This window comes from Triturus cristatus, chromosome 6 (assembly GCF_964204655.1).
Source record: "Triturus cristatus chromosome 6, aTriCri1.1, whole genome shotgun sequence".
Classification (NCBI taxonomy): Eukaryota; Metazoa; Chordata; class Amphibia; order Caudata; family Salamandridae; genus Triturus; species Triturus cristatus.
This window is the reverse complement of record NC_140589.1, coordinates 893,517,805-893,542,039: the sequence shown is the minus strand read 5'-3', so window position 1 is coordinate 893,542,039 and position 24,235 is coordinate 893,517,805. Positions and strand designations below refer to the sequence as shown.

At 53.2% G+C, this 24,235-nt stretch overlaps 1 long non-coding RNA gene across 2 annotated transcripts in view; it reads left to right on the top strand.

Moving 5' to 3' along the window:
- The window catches only part of LOC146820747 (uncharacterized), a 98,833-nt gene that overhangs the window by 62,912 nt on the left and 11,686 nt on the right, over positions 1–24,235 (top strand). Inside the window, exons 3-4 of one of the 2 annotated variants that reach the window (XR_014962610.1) lie at positions 6–46; positions 22,242–23,210. This is a non-coding gene — a long non-coding RNA (uncharacterized LOC146820747). Of the gene's footprint in view, positions 1–5; positions 47–22,241; positions 23,211–24,235 lie in introns of those variants that run through there. The other variant, XR_014962611.1, reaches the window with a different exon arrangement.

Below are 24,235 nucleotides of genomic sequence, written 5' to 3'. Positions count from 1 at the left end.
CAAAGGGGAGATGGTTGCGGTCATGAGATGCTTCGCGTCGAGGAAGGTAAGATTACTTTTCTGTATATAAACTAAACTTTTGTTTTAACTTGAAGGTAGTTAAGTTGTAGTTAGTGTGTGTAGAGTTAGGTTTTTGGAGTTGTGGTGTTTTTTCTTGCGTTCGTTAGGGTTTTGACGATATGTGTGAATCGTTATGTTTTTTAGGCCTAGATTAGAAGTGTTAAAGTCTGGTAGGATATGTGTTATTATTGTGTGAATAATGTTTGTAATACTGTTATATTGTATATTATGGTGCCGATTACCATCCTGTAAAAAAATTCCCCGTACGACTCGTATCCGGTCTTTTTACCGTACGAATCGTACAAGTGCCGTACAAACTGCCAAGTACGATTCGCATAGGAAAAAGTCCATACGAATCGCATTGGGAATTATTCCCCACACGTCCTCGGGTCGGAAAATGCGTCCGACACATCCTTGGACGGTTTACCGTACAAATGTGAAAAGTGAAGTCCGACCGCGCTAGTACGATCCATCACGTGCGTCCGATGTTACAACCGGATGGAAAAAACACCGTCCGCACCGAACTCCCATAGCAACCATGGAGACATGTGCCCGCATACGCGCCCAACACTCCCCCCAGCCCTCCTATGTACGAGTCGAATCCCCACCCGTGTATGTACGAGATGTACCCCCACCCGTGAATGTACACCCGTGTATGTACACCCGTGTATGTAGGAGACGTACCCCCACCCGTGTATGTACACCCCCGTACGTACGGCCCGTACACCCACCCGCGTATGTATGGAGCGTACCCCCACCCCAACCGTGTATGTACGACCCGTACCCTCACCCCCGTATGTATGGAGCGTACCCCCACCCCAACCGTGTATGTACGGACTGTACCTCCACCCCAACTGTGTATGTACGACCCGTACCCTCACCCGCGTATGCATGGAGCGTACCCCCACCCCAACTGTGTATGTACGGACCGTACCCCCACCCCAACCGTGTATGTATGGCCCGTACCCTCACCCGCGTATGTATGGAGCGAACCCCCACCCCAACCGTGTATGTACGGACCGTACCCCCACCCCAACCGTGTATGTACGACCCGTACCCTCACCCGCGTACGTATGGAGCGTACCCCCACCCCAACAGTGTATGTACGACCCGTACCCCCACCCCAACCGTGTATGTACGGCCCATACCCTCACCCGCGTATGTATGGAGCGTACCCCCACCCCAACCGTGTATGTACGGACCGTACCCCCACCCCAACTGTGTATGTACAACCCGTACCCTCACCCGCGTACGTATGGAGCATACCCCCACCCCAACCGTGTATGTACGGCCCGTACCCTCACCTGCGTATGTATGGAGCATACCCCACCCCAACCGTGTATGTACGGACCGTACCCCCACCCCAACCGTGTATGTACGACCCGTACCCTCACCCGTGTATGTATGGAGCGTACCCCCACCCCAACCGTGTATGTACGGACCGTACCCCCACCCCAACCGTGTATGTACGACCCGTACCCTCACCCGCGTACGTATGGAGCATACCCCCACCCCAACAGTGTATGTACGACCCGTACCCTCACCCGCGTATGCATGGAGCGTACCCCCACCCCAACCGTGAATGTACGACCCGTACCCTCACCCGCGTATGCATGGAGCGTACCCCCACCCCAACCGTGTATGTACGACCCGTACCCCCACCCCAACCGTGTATGTACGACCCGTACCCTCACCCGCGTATGTATGGAGCGTAGCCCCACCCCAACCGTGTATGTACGGACCGTACCCCCACCCCAACCGTGTATGTACGACCCGTACCCTCACCCGCGTATGCAGGGAGCGTACCCCCACCCCAACCGTGTATGTACGACCCGTACCCTCACCCGCGTACGTATGGAGCGTACCCCCACCCCAACCTTCTAAGTACGGAGCGCACCCCAGGCCCCAACACCAGCACCTTCACCCAACATCGCGCATGTACGAGTCGTACCAAACCAGACACAAAGACAGCACTGTACAACAAAATTGCCGAAGTACACACCATACACACGCTAAAAACGCACGTACACAACCAGGACAAAGCAAAACAACACAAGAATACACTATTCGAATGGCACAAAGCCACAAAACATGTCCAACAAGCACAAATACAACACATTCACTGAACTGCAACTGCCAAAATCCCAAACAGAGGCCCAAAACACAACCACTCCTTATAACACACCCACCCAAAGTTCAAACACAGCCACACCCACCAATGGACCAATAAAAAGGGCCCACAGACACAAACCATGAGCCTTTGCAACAGACTCACTGCTGCCAGACCCCACAGACAACCTACAGCACCATACTTGAACCTTTACTACACCTTACACTTGCACACCTTCACACACCCACCTTCACAAACACCCCCTCATCACATTCACACACACACCTGCACAACCACACCCACACACCCACAACCATCCACACCCACACCCCCCACAACCATCCACACCCACACCCCCCACAACCATCCACACCCACACCCCTCACCATGCCCACTAACAAGAATCCAAAGTTCACTAGCCAAGAGTTGGAGGTCCTTGTCGAGCCACACCTCTTTGGAACATTGGTCAGACAGACCAGCATTTCCGAAAAAACAGCCATGTGGCAGAGGATTGTCGATGCTGTCAATGCTGTTGCGTCCACCAGAAGGACCAGGCATGAATGCCAAGCCAGGTGGTACGATCTGCGGAGGAGGGTCCGAGCCAAAATGACCGACGACCACAACCAGGCCAACATCACTGGAGGAGGGCCGCCCGCAGACCCGTACAATACCATCCCTGGGAGGAGAGGGTGATGGCCATACTGCCGGTGGTGTCAGTGGACGGATTAGAAGGACTCCGAGACCCGGGTGAGTACACAAACAACTCACCTCACATGGGGGGAACGTTATCCACAACCAAACTCACAATCAGGCACGCAACCACCCCAAGCTATCGCATGACTCAACCACACTCCATGAACACGCACATGCCACTAGCGCCACCATGCCCCATGCACCCAGCTGGACAATGCCAAGTCACAGGCCACAGAAAACACCAACACAAGACACGGTAAACCGGATGGCGGGAGTGTGTGCCCCAAAAATCACATAGTGCAACTCAGAAGCAGACAACAATGCCCCCTGCCCATATGGCCTAGGTCACAGCCAGACAAACAGTGTGTCCCCACACAGGAAAGACTTGCCAGCAAATGGCGGACGCCTTGCATTAAGACATGGGGGTGAAGGCACGTTTTTGAACATGACAGCAGCTAATGAACAGCCAACACTGTGAAAGAGTGGCAGCACACACCACCACAGCAGCAGCGCAGACACAGACACTACACCCAATGGGTGCCTGGAGATCAGAAACAAACTCACATGAACAAGCCAAGGGCCATTCAAAGATCTGCAAAAAGTGTGTGCCTAGGAAGCTGGGCTGAGGTGACAGAGGGTGACACACAGAGGGAGGGAGAGGGGGAGAGAGAGGGAGGGAGACACAGGGAGACGGACAGAGGGAGGAGGCTGACACAGGGAGGGAGGGAGAGGGGGACAGAGAGGGAGTGAGAAAGGGACACACAGGGAGACCAATTCAGCCTTGGGGGGTGTGGGAATGTCTGCTCGTCAGCAGGTGGACTGCGTGCATGTAGACAAGGGTGGGCAGTGCCTGAATCCCCCTCTCTTCTCCATGGCAAAACACTGGGCCATGTCTCAACCTGTGCACGAGCACAACGCCAGCTACCTGCATTATATAAGTGTGTGGAACAACTCCATGTGCCCACGTACAGTGCAACACGGAAGGCGCCAATGCATGGCTCGCCACACCTGCTCACTCCACTGCTGACTGCAGTCACAATAGACGCAGCAAGTAAGACTGTGCCACACATAGGTAAAGTCTCAAAAGCTGTGGCCAAGGGACATACCCATGCACAAGTGCACTGTGAGTGGAATGCAAGACATATCCAAATTCCCAGAGGAAATGTGCCAACTTAGAAACGAATGAAACATGGATGTTGCATGGAACAAAATTAACATTGTCTCTCTCACACACAGGTCAACGTCGTGGATCACCCCCCAACACTGGGGGGGAAGACGCACAGGACCCGGCTCTGCGGGATGACGGACCCACTGGCAGCGACGACTCTCACCACTCTGTGGACGACCCCGACCAACCTGGCCCCTCTGGTGTCCAACCACCTGCAGCTCCTGCGTCAGGTACAACTGGGCCAACCACCACCCCCACTCCTGCCACATCCCAGGAGACACCCAGGATCCCTGCCCCACCACCACAACGCAGCCAGGCTGACCAGGAGGAACACGGTGTACCGGGCACCCAGGAGGAGGCAGGCGACAACGCTAATGCCACCCCTCAGGGGTCCCGGAGACCCGATGTGCCCACAAGGGCAGGCCAGGTGCAAGTGGGCAGGGGTGGTGGGAGTGGAGGACGGCGGAGGCGCGAGCCTGACCAGTTGGCTGCGGAACCGGTATATTCCCATGTCAGAAACATCCTGGACACATACCGGCAGGACACCACGGGCATGGCCCAGGTTGTGTCCATCCTCGAGGAGATCAAGACCCAGCAGGCCCAGCAACATGCGGAGCAACATGCCTGTCTACTGCGACACCAAGGGCGGATGGAGGGCAGACAGGCTGAGCTCGTGACGGTGTTCACGGGAATTCACCGTACACTCCGTCGGATAGCCGACAACATGGGCAACCCTCCCTGTGCCACCAGGCGTAGAACATCACCACCCACAGGGAGGGATGAGGAGGAGGAGGAGACATCCGACGGAGCATCCCAAACATCGTCACGGCCTGGTTCTGAGGGTTCCCGCAGGAGGGCGGGTCGTCCACGGAAAAGACCGTGAGGGTCGGCGCAACAGCACCATCTCCCAGGACACCTGGCCTGGCACCTGGCCCACTGGACCAACAGCAGCACATCAGCAAAAGACATTCTCTGCCACATGGACTTGCTGGTCACTGTCTGACCAATGTTGACAAAGACTGTGGCATGGACTCTGAGGATTTCCAATGGCAAGGACACCAACTCCCCTAGTGAACTTTGGATTCCACGCACCCGGAAAGCCCCTCATGTCATACCCCCCCCCCCCCCCCCACGTACCCCACCAAAAATAAAAAGTTACACGATAAAGAGATGATGCCTACATTTTGCATTATTACCTTACATGTGTCTTGTTAAGTCTAACCATGCCTGAGTTCATATATGACTTCAACCATCCACACCCTGGGGCCTGAGTCTGGCACAGGACACACATGGTCACAATGTATTATACAACACAAACATGGAGCACCATACACATCCGTGATGGGCCCAACCAGCTGAGGGGGTGGCCGCACAACCGTGCCGACAGACATATTGAGTACAGCGACAGCCATGTGCAGAGGTCAGGGATCATGTGGAGTGTCCTGGGGGGCACCCAGGTATGTGTGGACAGGTGGCAGAACCATGTCCTGCAAGCTTGAGTCAGGTGGATGCAGAGAATGGTGGCCTGGCCAACGTTGGATGCATGGGGATGGCACATGTCACAATACCCACACAGTCATGGACATCATGCACAATACACAGTCTAATCCCACACAAACAGCTTGCATCTTGCTACTTGACACATAGACACATAGCCACTATCACGGAAAACTATGCCAGACATGCCGTATGCACAGTGGCAACACACCAGCATTGACTGAGAATAGGCACCTTGGAGGCATTGGGACACCTTTATTATTCATGTATTCGGGAATGCAGAGGCTACTCGGAGTATACATACACAGGTCATGTGGAGTAACATGTGGGTCCTACACTGGAACCCCCCTTCTGCAGCACAAATGCGTGATAGCCATGGAACTGGCACACAAGTGTCGGGTAACAGCTAAACACCCCCTGCTGCTCACGGAGAGGCTGCCATACACCATTGATCCTCTGATGTGGAAGTCCCACACCATGTCAAGCCAATGCAAACCGTATGTGTCCGAGGGCAGTGTTACACACATTGATGCCATCATCACAATCCACTATCCCATCACAGATGACTGTCAACAAGTCTGACCATCTATTCAGGTCTACCCAGCTACATGTCATGTGTCCCATGGTGATGCGACATGTCTGCAGAGGAACCAAACATCGACAGGGGCAGTGTGCACACATCGTAAACAACTGCGACACCCAATACACCCCTGATGCATCCCTTACCCTAAGGAGACTTCCAAACTTGTCCGTGCGTGTAACGCTGAGTCAGCACACGATGACGTGTCCATGAGGAATAGCAGTGCCACAACAATGCAACCAGCAGACGGCATGCGCAAGTACCTGGGGATGAGAGACACACAAGAAGTCAGCCACAAAAAGCACAGCCACTTGCATGTGCATGTACTCGACACATGTAAGGATGACAACATGCTAGGTCACAATTATGACTGGGGAAATACACTCATTACTGGCACCATCACTCCAGTGACACATCCACACACACCTCTGACTCACGTGGCATACATGCAGATGGACACACACATCGCAACACATGCCACACGGGGACCAATGCGTGCACACTCAGACACTGGTACTCACCACTAAGCAAAGAAGTCGCGTATGAGCCGACTCCGGATGTCCTCTTGCGGAACCACATCCTCCACATCACTAGTCCCATTGCCAAGCCCTTCGTCCTCCACGGGTGGATGGTCCTGATCATCTTGATCCAGGATGAGTGGCACAGCTTTCTCAACTGCCATGTTGTGCAGCATGCAGCAGACCATGAAGATTTTGCAGACCTTCGCCGGGGCATATGGGAGGGCGCCGCCGGTCTTGTGGAGGCATCTGAATCGGCTCTTCAGGAGGCCAAATGTCCTCTCTATCACTCGCCTTGTCCGGCCATGGGCGGTGTTGTAGCGGAGCTGGGCCGGCGTGATCGGGTTGCGGAGAGGTGTGATCAGCCATGGCATATTGGGATAGCCAGCGTCCCCTACATGGAAACCACATGGACATAAGTAGGACAGGAGAAGCGGTCGTGCTGGAAGTCTACGCAAAATACAGGACAGACAGAGTGTACCCACCAACAACACATGCTCGTTCGTTGCGCAGCTGCGTCATCATTTCAGGCACCCTGCTATGCCTTATGATATAGGCATCGTGTGCTGATCCTGGAAAACGAGCACAGACATGTGAAATCACCATGTTGGACAGACACACCACAAGGGCATTGATGGAGTGGTAGTGTTTGCGACTCCTGTACGCTACCTCCTGTGCCTGTGGTGGTACCAAAGCCACATGTGTCCCATCTATGGACCCAATGACATGGGGCATCCCTCCCAGGGCATAGAATCCACGCTTGACCCCAGTCAACAGTTCAGGAGTTGGGAAATGGATGAACTCATCCAGGTGAAGCAACATGGCCTCTAAGAAATCATGCAGCACACGGCTGAACATGCTCTGGGACATGCCACCAACATGAGCTATGGTATATTGAAAGGTACCCGTGGCAAGAAAATGTAGGGCTGCCATTACCTTCAGCTTGGGTGTCAGTGCCGTAGGATACCTGTGCAGTGGTTGCAGGTGTGGTGCCAGCCTTGCCGTCAACTCCTCAATCAACGGTTGGGGGAAGCGATAGCACCGTATACAGTCATTCTCCCGCATGTCAGCCAAGTCCGGAATTGGTCGGGGAAGAGGAGGCGCTCTGCAGTAATTTGGAAGTGACAAGGAAGAGTGAGTGCACTACAACAACAATTTATTTGTACTGAGCACATGTTAATCTGTCAATACACATATGCTACATACGGAGTCAGGTATGTGCCACATGCCCTGGACACGTATGGCTGCCAGGTGACACTCCTACCAAGACCCAGCTACACACGGAGATTGTGAACCTCCACATGCCATGGCATGAGATTAGCTGTGTCCCAGTGTAAGTGAACAGCCAGACGCAACACAGGAGTGACATACATCAACACATCAGCAGAAGTAGGATGTCGATTTCAGAGACAGGTAGCGGAACACTACAGCCACAGGTCACATGACATTACACTAGGACAGCCCACACGCCTTGCCAATAAGGTGTACATGTAATGACTCACCACACATACATTGAGAGGATGCAGACATGTCCTTGTTACGCTACTCCGTGTCCCATGCATACATACGCACCTCACATCGGATACCACATGTGGCCTGGTGTGCGTAACAGTGTGCCATGTCCATCTACACACAGACACATGTTGGTTTCTGCAACAGCTGATGCTTTTGAGGGAGCACCAACATCAAGCTAATGGGAACACACCACACATACATGACATAGACACATCGTGCACCGTGGGTAGTCACATGTCTGGTGTGGTAACCCCTGTAGCGGGCATCAGGGGACACTTGCGTGTGTTGTTGACTGTGCCATGCCAGTGACGCTCATCCCAAGTGTGCAGTACGACATGCACACATGTCAAAGGAGTTAAGGGCATGCCTGGCACACATTGCACCGTCACACATAACATCTCTACACATCTCATCATACATCTATTGCCTTCTCGACTCAGGAGTAATGTGCCACATCACAGCCTTTCACACCTGTGCCCCACACATGTAGTACTGCCCAGACAATGCCTTGATGTCCATCCATGGACAAGTATGTCAGCTCTATTCCTTCCTGTGTGCTGCCTGTCACCACTGTGATGTGTGAAAGGCACCATACATTCGCTCAGAGGGCCTGTGTACGTTCCCTATCACTATGGGAGTGCTGCCGTGTGCGTACCCATAGTGATAGTGAGCGTACAGGCGTGTGTACGGTCCGTATCACTATGGGTACGCATACGCGAGCACACCCATAGTGATAGTGAGGGTACAGGCGTGTGTACGGTCCATATCACTATGGGTGTGCTCGCGTATGCGTACCCATAGTGATAGTGAGCGTACAGGCGTGTGTACGGTCCATATCACTATGGGTACGCATACGCGAGCACACCCATAGTGATAGTGAGCGTACAGGCGTGTGTACGGTCCATATCACTATGGGTACGCATACGCGAGCACACCCATAGTGATAGTGAGCGTACAGGCATGTGTACGGTCCGTATCACTATGGGTACGCATACGCGAGCACACCCATAGGGATATGGACCGTACACACGCCTGTACGCTCACTATCACTATGGGTACGCATACGCGAGCACACCCATAGTGATACGGACCGTACACACGCCTGTACGCTCACTATCACTATGGGTGTGCTCGCGTATGCGTACCCATAGTGATACGGACCATACACACGCCTGTACGGGCCGTTGCTATGCATTTGGGGTGCCCTAGGGCCCTGGTACGCACCGTACATGTGTGTGAAACTCCAAATTACATAGGGGACACATGAGGGACAAGTATAAAGGCCTACATGCATGCTGGTTGTCATGGAGACCAAGTTTAAAGTATGAATTTTTTTCTGCAGGTGCACAGCAGAAGTCAGTTTGAATGAATCTACTTTGTTGCAATGTGGTTCTGGAGTTGACATCATGCTCAAGAAAAAAAGACAATAAAAACCCACTGACTGTGCTAGGTTTGAAGGGATTGGAGGAAACATAGGATGCAGATGTGAGTGACCAATCACTCTGTACTCCTGTGCATGAAACAGGCCAGCAAGGCAGATATAAGGCAGCCAGGTCCCATGAGGGAGCACTTGCCTGCACATCTTTGGATTCTACGACCTAGCTGCTGCTCCTGATTCCCTGGAACCATGTCAAGGTCTGTGGAGAGGGCACAGCCTTTCACCCTGGAGGAGAACCTGGCATTGCTGGATGTGATCCTCCCACAGTACCCCCTGCTGTATGGGCGACCAGGGTATCAGGTGAGTGCAGAGTCTACTAGCACAGACTGTGTCCCTTTTTTGTGACTGTGACTTCTGGCATTGTGTCCAGGTGTGACACACATGCAATGTACTGTAGGGGGGGTCACAGGGGGGGGGAATGCCTGATGTCTCCCAGCCAGAGCATGCTGTGGTGCATGTCTGCCGTCCTCACTTGCATTGTGTTTACTGTGACAATCACTGCATGGTGCATGCCACATTCTGCCTGTCTTATCCTCCTGGGAATGTAGCCTCTACAGTCCTCATTTGATTATGCGGTCAGGCCAGTGTGACAGGTGACTGTACCCACAGATGTGTGTTAGTTCTGTGTACCTGTGCTGAGAGTGTCCACATGATGAGTTCGTACCCTGGACATCGGTGTGTGTGTAAGTCCCCTGTCATGTGGGTGGGTGCATATGTGGAGTGTGGCACCCGGGCTGCATGAGGGTTGGATATACCCTGCCCATCTGATGTGAGCAGGGAGCAGTGCTGTGTGTCTGATGTGCAGAGCCACCCCCACACCTGTGAGCCCCCCGTCTAGTGGCACATGTGCAGAGTGAGGTTTGTCGCTGCATTTGGCAATGGCAGGTGAATGTCCTGTGCCTGTGTGTGTCTGTGTACTCTGCTGAGGTAGCGTCAGTGGCCTGTGGCATGTGACTGCTTAGAGGTGCTGCACATAATCCTGGTGTAGCTTGTGATGCACAGTGTGAGCCTGGATCATTGATTGTGTCGTTGCCCTCATTCCACCTGTGTACTTTCAATGGCACGTACTGCTTTTGCCCTTCCCCAGAGGATCATGTCCCTATGACAAAGGTGTAATGCGTTGGATGCATACTATGCCTAGTTGTAAACAGCAAATTAGTTCTAATATGTGTCTCTGTGACATGTGCCAGGTGTATTGATGTAGTGTCACTTGTTCATCCTCACAGGTAGGCGCCTCTGCCAAGAAGCAGATCTGGATGAACGCCGTCAGTGCCGTGAGGAGGACGGAGGGTCGCAAGCGGCGCCTGGCCCAGGTGAGAAAACGCTGGCAGGATATCCGTGCTGGACGCGGAGGATCGCACGGGTCCTGCTGGGGGACTCACCTGAGACCCATAAGAACCGCGGGCGCCGCCGTCTGACCCACATCCACAAGCGTGTGCTGGCGGTGGTCTTTCCAGACTTGGACAGGCACTTACAGGAGAAGCAGCAGCAGGAAGGGGGTAGGTACATGTGTGTTTGTTGTGTGTCACCAGCATTTGTAAGTGCACAGTTGCATGGATACACTGCCAGGGTTTAAAGGTGCTGTGCAGATCCTGTTACCCACAGTATAGCGGTGCTCTCCTGCCTCCCTTCCCCTCCTTGCAATGTGTTCCCTGGTCTGTGTGTAGTCACTCCTTCACAAGGTTATCTAGGCTGGCACTTTATCCACGTGAACAATGCCTGTAGCATCATGTGTGGGGGTGGTGTGTAACAGGTTTTGGGACCTTGCCTGTGCCCTGTCCAGTTCAGTACTTGTGGGTTCCATGTCAGTTGGCACTGATGCTGAGTCCAGACATGGGAGTTAGTCTCTCAAGTGTCATGCCTACAGCACGCATGTCCTATGTTGTGGCCTGTGACATGATGTGCATGAGTGTGCGATACGCATGGTGCAGGGATGGTGGCGTGTGTTGCAGTCATTACCATTCAGGACCATGGAGTTGTGTGGCCACTACTGTCCCCTGGGGCATATTTTCCTAGGTGTCATGTGTGTCATCACAAAATGTGGACATTTTCAGTGTCTACAGCATAGGTTGTGCTCTGTGCCATTGTCCCCTGGCACCATGTATATTGACGTAAAATGTAGTACAAGTGTCCACTGTACAGCCTGACCTGATTTTCCTTGTTCATACTCACGGTGGCCAGTGCCTGTGTGTCTTGTTACAATCATCTGATGATGACCATTTGTACATGATTATTTGGACAGGCGCACCTTGGGTATTTGGTGTCCAATCTTGCATTTATCCAGCCCATGTGTATTTCACCCAGACTAAGAGATGTAAGTGCGTCCTGTGTCTCAACTAATTGTCTCATGTAGGGGGTGGTTGGTGCGGGCAAAGCCTACATGTCAAAACCTGATATCTCCTTGCTAGGTCTGGCCAGTGTGTGATGTTTGTCTGGACATACACTCAAGGTGCAGTGAGCCAGTCATGGTGGGCATGTTTTCAGTATTACTTATGCAGCATGTGCCTCAAGTTCATGGATATGGTCCCTGCTCATTCCTATTTTCAGCAACGCTGTGTGGCGCAGATGCAGTGCTGGATTGTCCCCAGGGCCTGGCTCCTCTGTCAAAATCCATTTCATGTCATTTGCTATTGTGTCATGCTCTCCATAGTTTTTCAGTGGCATGGTGGGTCAACCAACTGTGTGTTGCATGCCCTACATATGTACTTTGTTTTGTAGATGTTACTCATCTTTCTTTTCAGGCTATGCACTGTAACCTATGTAGATTGGACTCATGTGACATATGTATACAGGTGTATGATTAATTGCTGTCTCTTCACCTTGCCCACAGCATCGTCGGGGGACACGGAGGGAGACATCAGCACAGACGGAGCGGAGGGACCGAGCACCAGTGCCAGCGGTGACATCGTGGCTGGCACATCGAGTGGAACTGAGGCGGAGGAGAGTGAGGCCGAGGACCTGTCCAGTGCCACCACAGAATATGAAGCTGACGGGTCCGAGGATGAGCTCTCCGAGTGGGCGGAGGCTGCACCAGCAGCTGACAGCGGCACAACATCTCTCCCTGCCCCCTCCATTGCCATCAGCCGCCTCCCACTTGCTCGTGTCCCTTCCCAGCGTGCCCAGTCACCACATGTCTCCTTCCTGCCAGGCACCGCACCCCCTGCCCCTGTCTCCACTGCTGCCGCCAATGCCGAGTCTGTGGACATCCAGCGGCAGTTGCAGGTTGGTCAGGCTGCGATGCTTAATGTCCTCCATGGCCACAGCCAAGTGCTGAACAACATGGAGGCATACTTGGAGGGCATTTTCTCATCGCAGGCTGACCAACGCAACTTGCTGAGGTCCATTGACTCGACACTGACTGCAGCAGTGGGTCTCCTGCAGCGCTTCGTCCAACCCCCTACCCCTGACCCATCCACACTTCCCACTCCCATGCCTGTCCCACGTACACCCAGACGTCAGCATGCACCCACCACAACAGACACAGGCACCACACCAGCAGGGAAGGTCAAACGCACACCTCCTGGCACGCACACACAGGGTGAAGTAGGCACACCCACTGGGTCGGGGGGCAAACGTAAGACACGCAGCCAGAGTGGGAGTCCGCATTCCACCAAATCCACTCCCTCCAAATCCCCTCCCCTCAGCTCTCCTGGCCACATATCCGGCAAAGACTCCTGCATGGCCGCTCTGTCCTTGAGCCCCACAGTGACACCACCCCGCAAGCGGTCAAGGGAGTCCCCGGTCAGGGTGGTTGAGTCCCCCCCCCTGTCCACACCCTCCCCCAGTGGCGCTGCGACCCATCCCTCTGACCCCCCCCCCCCTCCTTGGGGCCTGTGGTTCCTTCGGGTGCAGGGGAGTCGCTGGGGGACCTTGCTAAGGTGTGCAGCGCCATCCTGGCCTCCGCCTTTGGCCCTGCCCCACCCCCTGTGGTGGAGTCCTCCATCCCTGCACCCACGACGCCTACCCTTCGCCCGCATGTCCCTGCGGTGCCTGGTCCTTCCCCCCCACATGATGCCCTCCCCCCTCTGGAAGACGAAGGAGTCTGACTGTGCAGGCGAGCTAGGGGACACGCGTCCCACTGTGTCCCCCACCTGGATTTGAACTTTGGATTGCCCTATGGGCATTGTACATTTTGAACTTTCAAGGGACAAACAGATTTTTGGATGCTGAATAAAGCAATTTATTTTTCCTTAGTACACTACTGTCTGTCTGGTATTGCTGTTGGTGGACCTGCCCCATTATTTTGGGTGGTGATAATGTGTTGGGTGTGTGGGAATTGTAGTCTTGTGCTGGTCATAGGGTGGATCCTGGTATCTGTGTGCCATCACAAGCTGTTGGCTACATAACTTTGTTCATGTAAGCAGTTACTGCATGGTGACATCGTCCCAAGGTGTGTTCCTTCCTCTGTGTAACCTGACATCTTCCCTGCAGGGTCTTTCCAATACGCGGTGCTGAGCTGTGTCTACATTGGCTGGGTGTGTGACGGACTCGTTAGACTTGGGCCATGCATGCTGAGCGATGTCTCCACCTGCATCATTCGTGGCGTCCTTGGTGGTCACTGTACTTGTGTATGTAGACTGTTGTCATGACTTCATGTGGACATGTTTTCTTTTCGGCGCTATGCATGTGTATACTCCCAGCCTCGCACACATGTGGTACATGTACTGCAGGATCTTTGTGCACCTGACTGACATTTGTGGGCATTGGATCTGTGGGTACTCCACCCTTTTCTTTGCAGGGGCACTGCTGTGAGTGTTAGGCACCCACCCCTCCTGTGTCTGGGCACTGCTGGGAGGCCTCTGCACACACCTCTCTTGTGACTGGGCACTGCTGGGAGGCCTCTGCACACACCCCTCCTGTGTCTGGGCACTGCTGTGAGTGTTAGGCACCCACCCCTCCTGTGTCTGGGCACTGCTGGGAGGACTCTGCACACACCCCTCCTGTGTCTGGGCACTGCTGGGAGGACTCTGCACCCACCCCTCCTGTGTCTGGGCACTGCTGGGAGGACTCTGCACACACCCCTCTTGTGACTGGGCACTGCTGGGAGGCCTCTGCACACACCCCTCCTGTGTCTGGGCACTGCTGGGAGTGGTAGGCACCCACCCCTCCTGTGTCTGAGCACTGCTGGGAGGACTCTGCACCCACCCCTCCTGTGTCTGGGCACTGCTGGGTGGACTCTGCACCCACCCCTCCTGTGTCTGGGCACTGCTGGGAGGACTCTGCACACACCCCTCTTGTGACTGGGCACTGCTGGGAGGCCTCTGCACACACCCCTCCTGTGTCTGGGCACTGCTGGGAGTGTTAGGCACCCACCCCTCCTGTGTCTGGGCACTGCTGGGAGGACTCTGCACACACCCCTCCTGTGTCTGGGCACTGCTGGGAGGACTCTGCACACACCCCTCATGTGTCTGGGCACTGCTGGGAGGACTCTGCACACACCCCTCCTGTGACTGGGCACTGCTGTGAGTGTTAGGCACCCACCCCTCCTGTGTCTGGGCACTGCTGGGAGGACTCTGCACACACCCCTCCTGTGACTCGGCACTGCTGGGAGTGTTAGGCACCCACCCCTCCTGTGTCTGGGCACTGCTGGGAGGACTCTGCACCCACCCCTCCTGTGTCTGGGCACTGCTGGGAGGACTCTGCACCCACCCCTCCTGTGTCTGGGCACTGCTGGGAGGACTCTGCACCCACCCCTCTTGTGACTGGGCACTGCTGTGAGTGTTAGGCACCCAACCCTCCTGTGTCTGGGCACTGCTGGGAGGACTCTGCACACACCCCTCCTGTGTCTGGGCACTGCTGGGAGGACTCTGCACCCACCCCTCCTGTGTCTGGGCACTGCTGGGAGGACTCTGCACACACCCCTCCTGTGTCTGGGCACTGCTGGGAGGACTCTGCACCCACCCCTCCTGTGTCTGGGCACTGCTGGGAGGACTCTGCACACACCCCTCTTGTGACTGGGCACTGCTGGGAGGCCTCTGCACACACCCCTCCTGTGTCTGGGCACTGCTGGGAGTGTTAGGCACCCACCCCTCCTGTGTCTGGGCACTGCTGGGAGGACTCTGCACACACCCCTCTTGTGACTGGGCACTGCTGGGAGGCCTCTGCACACACCCCTCCTGTGACTGGGCACTGCCGGGAGTGTTAGGCACCCACCCCTCCTGTGTCTGGGCACTGCTGGGAGGACTCTGCACACACCCCTCCTGTGTCTGGGCACTGCTGGGTGGACTCTGCACCCACCCCTCCTGTGTCTGGGCACTGCTGGGAGGACTCTGCACACACCCCTCTTGTGACTGGGCACTGCTGGGAGGCCTCTGCACACACCCCTCCTGTGTCTGGGCACTGCTGGGAGTGTTAGGCACCCACACCTCCTGTGTCTGGGCACTGCTGGGAGGACTCTGCACACACCCCTCTTATGACTGGGCACTGCTGGGAGGACTCTGCACCCAACCCTCCTATTTCAGGATATGTACGCTTAGAACATACACGGGTGTGGGTTCGCTCCATGCATATGCGGGTGGGGGTACGGTCCGTACATACACGGTTGGGGTGGGGGTACGCTCCATACATACGCGGGTGAGGGTACGGGTCGTCCATACACTGTTGGGGTGGGGGTACGCTCCATACGTACGCGGGTGAGGGTACGGGTCGTACATACACGGTTGGGGTGGGGGTACGCTCCATGCATACGGGGTGGGGGTACGGTCTGTACGTACACTGTTGGCATGGGGGTATGCTCCATATGTACGCGGGTGAGGGTACGGGTCGTACATACACGGTTGGGGTGGGGGTATGCTCCATACATACGCGGGTGAGGGTACGGGTCGTACATATACTGTTGGGGTGGGGGTACGCTCCATACGTACGCGGGTGAGGGTACGGGTCGTACATGCATGGTTGGCATGGGGGTACGCTCCATGCATACGGGGTGGGGGTACGGTCCGTACGTACACTGTTGGCATGGGGGGTACGCTCCATACATACGCGGGTGAGGGTACGGGTCGTACATACACGGTTGCAGTGGAGGTACGCTCCATGCACACGCGGGTGAGGGTACGGGTCGTACATACACGGTTGGGGTGGGGGTACGCTCTACGCATACGGGGTGGGGGTACGGTCCGTACGTACACTGTTGGCATGGGTGGTACGCTCCATACGTACGCGGGTGAGGGTACGCGTCGTACATACACAGTTGGGGTGGGGGTACGCTCCATGCATACGGGGTGGGGGTACGGTCCGTACGTACACTGTTGGCATGGGGGGTACGCTCCATACGTACGCGGGTGAGGGTATGGGTCGTACATACACGGTTGGGGTGGGGATACGCTCCATACATACGTGGGTGAGGGTACGGGTCGTACGTACACTGTTGGGGTGGGGGGTACGCTCCATGCATACGGGGGTGGGGGTACGGTCCGTACATATCCGTACCCACGCTGTGGAATGCTTGTGCGGGCCGTACCCAGGCCTTTGCCACATGGGTACAGCCGTCCCGCCATTGTTGGGGTGACGTAGGTGTGGGCGTGGTACGACTCGTACCCACGCTCTTAAGGCGTGGGTACGGGACGTACCTGTATTGTTGTGTTGCCGGTTCGCGTCGTCAACCACTTCCGTTGTGGCGGACGCTGGCTTTGCTGGACACGCCCCCACCCCCTCGTAGTGACCAGGGCCTGGGGGTCAGGTATGTCCAGGGCATGTGTGCTGTGTGACTTTGGTGGGGGTTTTGTGGCCTGCCCCTGCTCCTGCCCCCCCCCCCGCTTTCCCCCCTCCCTTTGTTGTTCTGACCTTCTGCGGCGTCTGCGTCGTAACCTGTAGAGGAGGTCGACTGCTATGAGGGCCGGGATGACACGTAGGTTCGGGTCCATGTCTGTCCGTCGCGTGCAGGTACTCCTTGTTCGCGTCGTCCTGATTTCCCGGCAGTTTTTGGCTGCCGGAAAATATTCTCCGTGCGGGATGACGTCGGTGCGAATCGTACTTCCTGGTTCGTGAATGGCAGGCTGCGTGCGTCCCGACGTCACGTCGGCGCTTTCCTGGATCACATTTGTATGTTTATTTTCGTCGGTCGGGGTTTTGTACGATTCGTACGGAAATAGTATTTCCGTGCGAATCGTACTTACATGTTTGTATATTGTTACGACCGAGTACGCGTCGGACGGAGAATATGCTCCGTCCGACGGTTCGTACCAGGTTTTTACAGGATCGCAATCGGCACCTATGTGTATATGTGAGTGGGAATATTTGTGTGTTTTATACAGGTTTTGTTCGATCGGAGTTGCGGTTACTTTTTTTAATTAAAGAAGTGTATATTAGTTTAAGTAACTAATAATTATTTTACACTTCCTTAGTTTTTGGGATTTTCCTGGAGCGTTTCTTTTTTGAAAACACTTTTTCAGGTTTATGGATTGTGTATTGACAGATCGAGGATTACTTTCTGGAACAGTTGGATTTTTTTATTTTTTGGGGGGTAACTTTTCTTCTATTTGGAATATGAGCTACCAGCTTTGTTTTACAAGAAGTGGGATTTTCTGTCTACAGCTACGGAAACGGTAAATTAATTTAATTAATTATTGTGGGAGGGAAATGCTATAAGATTTACTGTTATTGTTGTTGATTTTTTCAAAAACGAATTATTTTGTCTATATATATATTTATTTATTAATAAAAATGTATTAGACAAATTATTTTGTTTAAAAAAAAATTTGTATGCATTGTAATAATTTAAACAGAAAAGTATTATATATTTTACACTGGTTTGAGAGTTTAGAGTAGGCTTTTGGCAATTATTGCTAAGTATTCTAGGCCTCTTGTTGTATGGTATAGTCTAACTTGTTGTTGTAGGTATTCAAAAATTTGTTTAGTTTGTTTGGATATTTAGGCTTGATTTGTGTGACCGATTGCTCCATTCTTAGCTGTTGGTAGCTCTGTTCATTTTGTAGGGAGAGTAGGAGTTTGTGTAGAGTAGCTATACCAAGTCCTGTTGTTGCTTGGAAGGCATTATGCCAACCTTCAACAGCATTGTTTGTTTTTGCTTCTTGATTTAGTGTGCTAAGGTAAACATTATACCAGGGAATTTGGTATTTTGGTTGTCTCCTATGTCCTGATCTATGGAGTCTTCCCACCCAGGTATCTTCAAAATAGTCTAGGAAGGGACTTAATGTGTGTTTGTGTTGGTGGTAGTAAGGACTTTCTATTAAAAGATTGTAATGTTCGGCCACGTCATTAACTGGGACGTAGGCCAGTGCAATAAGTGTTTTTATTTGGTATGCAAATAAACTGTTTGACACATATACAACACTGAGGGGTCGATTAGGATGGCGGTCGAAAAACCATTCCTACCGCCGTGGTAGCTGAAATTAACCGTGTGCATGTACCACGGGGAAAACCGGCGGTCAGATTAGGATGAACCGCCAGAGTAATCCAACCGTGGCGGGTGGATTCCACGAAAGTCCGCTGGGAGCATGTGGAGCAGGTGAAAATCCGCCCGGATTTGATGCGAAAAGACCCAAAACCGCCGCACGGCCAGCGAATTGACAGCACGTGAAATTAGGATACGATTGCGGTGACAGCGGTACGATCAGCTGTTACCGACGGCCGCGTTCGCAACTGTTGATGAATGAGAGAGCCGGCGGAAGGGCTGTTGCATTCCGACCGCCGAGGTCGCTCCAGAAGAGTAATGGCGGTCGAAAGCAAACGCACAACAAGGCTACCAAGTGTGCCCATTAATCTGGCTCGGCCTCAAAAAACACCTAACACACCCCAATCACACATCTCCATGGCAAGTAAAAAATACAAACCCCAGGTCAACCCATACACACACCTGACAGGAATACTCCATTTTGACCCACCCACATAGCCAACTATAAAACCAGCCCCTTCCCTGCCGAGAATCCTTTGCACTACTCCACAACTGAAGGGCCCAACCCCGCAGCACAAAGGAGAGGCAAATCTGCACACATCACACCATCACAACCACACACACCACACACATCACCACCACCACCTTCACACCTGCACCTTTAACCCATTTGCACATCACACACCATGTCACAAAATAAAATGCCCAAATTCACTGACAATGAGTTGTCAGGGATTGTAGATAAGGTAATCAGAGTAGAACCACATTTGTTTGGAAACCTGGTCCAACAGACACCATTAGCCACCAATAATCAAATGTGGGCAAGGATAGTCAACAAGGTCAATGCAATAGGGACCATCCCGCGCTCCCAGAAGGAGATCAGGAAGAGGTGGAATGACTTCAAGACCAAGGTGAAAGAGCGTAACAACAAAAACTGTAAGCTGACTCAGATGACTGGCGGTGGCCCTCCAATTCCACTACGAACATTCACCGTATGGGACGAGAAGGTGCTTGCCATACTGCATCCAGAGAGTTTCACAGGAATAGCCGGGGGAGTGGAGGCTGGTAAGTACCAACAAATGGCTATCATTACACTGCTATGTACTGTCTTCCACAACTACAAAGCGATACCTCCTAGGCCCAAATGCACTAATGAGCACCACACTCTCCCCAACACATGTCTCACAGATCCAACATTTACTCCCTCTGATTCACCCCAAAGGTAGGTAGCAATATTTCCACGGGGGCATGTGTAAAGGCAGCCAGCACTACAACTCCCACCAGGCCCCCTAGTCCCAAAGATGAGCAGGATGTAACACTCCACCCCATACCCACACCAATGTGTCAGCCATTGCATTTCTCTCCACAACCTTACAGGTAGGCAGCCATCTTAATAGGGAGGGTGTTTGTGGGTGGGAATCCTGCACTACAACTCCCACCAGGCCCACTTGTCCCAAAGCTCAGCACGATGGAGCACCCCCCCCCCCCCGGCCAAAAGCATGTGGCAGACATTGCATTGCTCCCCTCCACCTAATAGGTAGGTAGCCATCTTAACAGGGAGGGGTGTTTGTGAGTGGGAATCCTGCACTACAACTCCCACCAGGCCCCCTTGTCCCACTGCTCAGCAGGATGGAGCACTCCACCCCACACCCACAACCAAGTGTCATCCATTGCATTGCTCTCCACAAACTTACAGGTAGGTAGCCATCTTAACAGGGAGAGGTGTTTGTGGGTGACATGTCTGCACTACGACTCCCACTAGGCCCTCTTGCTCTGCCTAAATTTCTTTTTAGCTTCTCTATCTGTCTTTAACCTTTGGTGCTCGTGTTTCTTTTTAGACTGCTATCGCCCGTATATTGAGTTTTAATTCCTGTTTTAAACAGCACTGTTTAGTTTTGCATTTCTTTCCCTACTTATTGGGGCTCATTTCCCATTCGCTCTGGCTTCCATAGCGCCAAGATACCTTTGGGTATTCGCGCGCTCTTCAAGTCTCACTAACATAACATAACAACAAAGCTCAGGAGGATGGAGCACTTTCCCCCCAGCCATAAGCATGGGGCAGACATTGCATTGCACCCCTTCACCTAACAGGTAGGTATCCATCTTAACAGGGAGGGGTGTTTGTTTGTGGGTGGGAAGCCTGCACTACAACTCCCACCAAACCCACTTGCCCCAAAGCTCAGCAGAATGGAGCCCCCCCTCCAAGTTAGAAGCATGTGTCAGCCATTGCATTGCTCACCTTCACCTAACAGGTAGGTAGCCATCTTATGCTCTCCTGTCCCACCCCTGAGCAGGATGGAGCACTCTCCATCCAAGAGCCATGTGTAACCTATTCCCTTCCTCTGATCAACTTCACAGGGAGGTTGCCTTCTTAACAGGGAGGGGTGTGTGTGTACAGGCAGCCAGCACTACAACTCCCACCAGGCACCCTTGTCCCACAGCTGAGCAGGATGGAACACTCCCCCCACCCAAGAGCCATGTTAAACCTATTCCCTTCTTCTGCTCCATTTCACAGGGAGGCAACCATCTTAACAGGGAGGGGTGTTTGTGGGTGGGAAGCCTGCACTACAACTCTCACCAGGCCACCTTGTCCCAAAGCTCAGCATGATGGTACACCCCCATACCCATAATCATGGAGCAGAATTCCCCTCAACTGTGTCACAGAACAGGTAGGGAGACAGTGCATGCACCCTGTCACTCCTCTCAAAAAGCATGGAGCCATATGACCACACCAGCCCTCACATGTTACCCAACTTGGCATAGACCCAATAGCCACTTCCAGTGTGCAGACAGCTAAGCGTATGTAACTGTCACAGAAATTAAAGTTTGAACCACAAAGTCACATGTTGAAGAAATTCAGGGCACAATCATGCAAAGCACTGAATGATATGTGTAAGGGCCATGGTGGCAGAGCACGAAGGCCCATATGAACACAAAACATGCATGGTCAGTTGGTAAAAGACAAAGGTATGCATGAGATTACAATGGCTAGTTCTTGCTCAGATGTAACGTCTTCCATGCAGAGCAAACCAAAATGACGCATCACATAAAGTTTATGTGCCGCAAGTCGTTAGATGACGACATGTCCTTGTAATCACAAAATCTGTATGTGGAACATGGTATCTATTTACATGTCACACCATGGACAAGTAATGTAGGTACCTCCACATCATGTGATGATGCGCAGTACCTTGCAGCGATACAAAATTATATCAATGTAAACTGTGTGGTGTATCACATGTAACATCCAAACGTCTAACACCAAGCTTGTGGGGTGCACTTCAATGACCTTTTCACCTCTGTTCAACAGAAGATCAACAATTGACTGCTGCAGAAGACAACACCGACCTGCAGAGCCAGTCTCCACCCTTGGAACATGGACTCTCGGATGCAGACTCCCTACGTTTCTCGGATGAGGAGTCCGAACCTGGCCCATCCAGACTGCCAGGGCACACCACGTCCCAGGCCCCCACTGTCCCCACCACCACCACCTCAGCAACAACAACCGCACTGACCCCTGCTGCAACGAATTGTGCAGCCTCACCACCACCACCAGTGCTGCCTGCAACACTCTCCCTGACTCAGTGGTTACCAACACCATCACACAATCAAAGGAGGGCAGGGAGAGTCTGCGGGTGCATCAAGTGGCAACGCCACAGGTCCGGGACAGCTTGTCAGGTGGAAGGGCAACTAGGGTACAAAATCGAGAGGACACTGGGACCGAAGCCCTCGCCAACATCGCCAGAGTCATTGGGGCGTACGAACAAACCCAGGGACACATGGGCCAGGTTTAGGACAAAGAACGTGAGCTCCGCCTGCTGCTGAGGTCCATGGACACATGCATGGGCCAAATCGTGGACCTCATGGGCCAGCTTGTGGGTGTTCTGAGGGCCAGTCATGCGCCCAAATGACAGCTCAACCCCCCCCTCCAGCGGCACGCAGGATGATACTCCCACCACCTCAGCTGTGGCCACAGAGAAGGGTGAGCTGCAACAGGATGACTCCTCAGACACCGCTGAGCCCGCAGCAGTGCCCCCCCCCCCCGGAAAACGCAAAAGGGGCCGTCCGAGAAACACCACGGGAGGATCACGTGGCAAAGCACCAGCGAAATGCAAGTCAAAGAGCCAGACATGATGGCACCTCTGTTCACCTTGACATTGACTTTGTTGACTATCCTTACCCACACTGCCATGTTGATGGCAGGTGTCTGTTGGACTGTGTCACCACATCAATGTGGTGACTACTCTATTGTCTCGTTTACCATCACTGACGACTCATCAATTCACTTAGCACCATTTTTTGAAATATCACTTGTCTGTCACAAACACTCTTTGTAAATAAACACTCTACACACCTATGTCTTTGTGTCAGCTCCATGTTTATCACAATATGTACAATATTGACTCAGATTCCAATGTACCAGAAGCTCTGATTGTGATGAGGCATTGAGAGGCTGAAGGGACCTAGAAAGACAATGAGAGAACGACATGTACTTGTCAGGTGATGGCATCACAGCCAGTACACAACACTAGTCATCATGTGGCTGGTCATGACTACACTGTGCCACAAACATCAGCCATCAACACAGAGCCAAAAACAGGCAGCAGTCAAAAAGCTCTTCTAGGCATTTTCACTACCATCAAAGACAGCAGACAATGGCACTGTTGTACAATGTCACTCACACTCTAGGGAAGTAGTGGTTGATGACCTGTTGGCGCAGGTCGACACCTTCCTCCTATCCACTATCCTCGTCACTGTATATGTGTGGGTTTGCGGGGGGGGGGATCTGCTGCTCATCATCGTCCAGGAGCAGGGGGATCTCTTTGCGCAAGGCCAGGTTGTGGAGCATGCAGCATGCAACTACAATCTGACACACCTTTTGGGGAGAGTAGAGTAGTACACCTCCGCTCTTGTCCAGATACCGGAATCTAGACTTCAAAAGACCAAAAGTACACTCCACCACACGACGTGTCCTCCCACGAGCATCATTGTAGCGAACTTCACCCGGGGTCCTAGGATTCCTCAGTGGGCACAGCAACCAAGGCCGGTTGGGATATGCAGAGTCACCTAGGTGTGAGATACACAGACCAATTTTGTAATATAAGTGTAGCTGAGGACAGCATGTCACACATACAGCACACTACTTGACTCTGCGTACTCACCCACCATCCACACACGCTCTGGATGCAGTTTCTCCATCAGCTGTGGTAGGATGCTGTTACACAGTATGTAGGAGTCATGTGCTGATCCTGGAAATCTGGCACAGACATGGGTTGATTATCATATCCGCTTGGCATACCACTT